This window comes from Cryptotermes secundus, unplaced genomic scaffold (genome assembly GCF_002891405.2).
Source record: "Cryptotermes secundus unplaced genomic scaffold, Csec_1.0 scaffold303, whole genome shotgun sequence".
Classification (NCBI taxonomy): Eukaryota; Metazoa; Arthropoda; class Insecta; order Blattodea; family Kalotermitidae; genus Cryptotermes; species Cryptotermes secundus.
In genome coordinates this window covers 462,078-462,875 of record NW_019726229.1, presented here as the reverse complement: position 1 = coordinate 462,875, position 798 = coordinate 462,078, and the positions used below count along the sequence as shown (strand labels likewise).

Sequence of the window (798 nt, the reverse complement as noted above, 5' to 3'; positions counted from 1 at the left end):
TGCGCAAAGCCGAGGCCCCCCCCCACACCAGCAGTGACGCGGCGGGTGAGTCAGCGCTCCCCTCCCACCCCTCAGCGGTAACGTAACGCTCGCGTAATAGGCAAGTAATCACCCTGCATCCTGGCAGCTATGCGCGGTGACGTCACGAGCGGAGCCGAAGAGAGCCGAGCAGAGCCGAAGATAGCCGAACCCCCGCAACCTGGTAACTATGCAAGGCGAGTCAACAGCGGTGACGTAACAGGATGACGTGGCACTCATTACGCAACAAGCAAGCGCTTGGAGTATAGTCAGTAATATTCCATATTTGGGAAGTCTTGGGTTGGAATCTCTGTGTTGGGGACTGGTTATCCTGGTTAATGTTATTCATGTTTTCCTCAGTGTGGGCTAGTGCTGGGATAGCACCTTAGATGAGGCCACGGCGCTTCCTTCCACATCCTTTCCAATTCATTATTTCATAATTCTCACGTCATTCAATGCTGTATAATTTGAGCAATTGAAAGCATCTGAATAAATCAGTACTGTATCCCTTCTTTTTTTTTATTAATCATTTCTTCGGAATCTTTCACATTAAATATTCTAGACCAGCCCTGTCCAACGCGGCGCCCGTGATATATTTTTCTGGCGTCCTCCGTAACCACATATAATTGAGCCGATTTTTAATATTAATTCAAATTGTAAGAGAAGAGACATTTTTGAACGTCTGAGTACTGTTAAATATTTTCGCAAAATTTTATTATTATTATTGTTTATTATTATTATTATTATTATTAGTAGTAGTAGTAGTAGTAGTAGTAGTAG

General features: G+C 44.1%; 1 protein-coding gene across 2 annotated transcripts in view; it reads left to right on the top strand.

Annotated features, from left to right (window-relative positions):
- LOC111864019 (AP-3 complex subunit mu-1) overlaps window positions 1-798 on the top strand; it is a 24,759-nt gene that overhangs the window by 14,416 nt on the left and 9,545 nt on the right. The window lies entirely within an intron of this gene.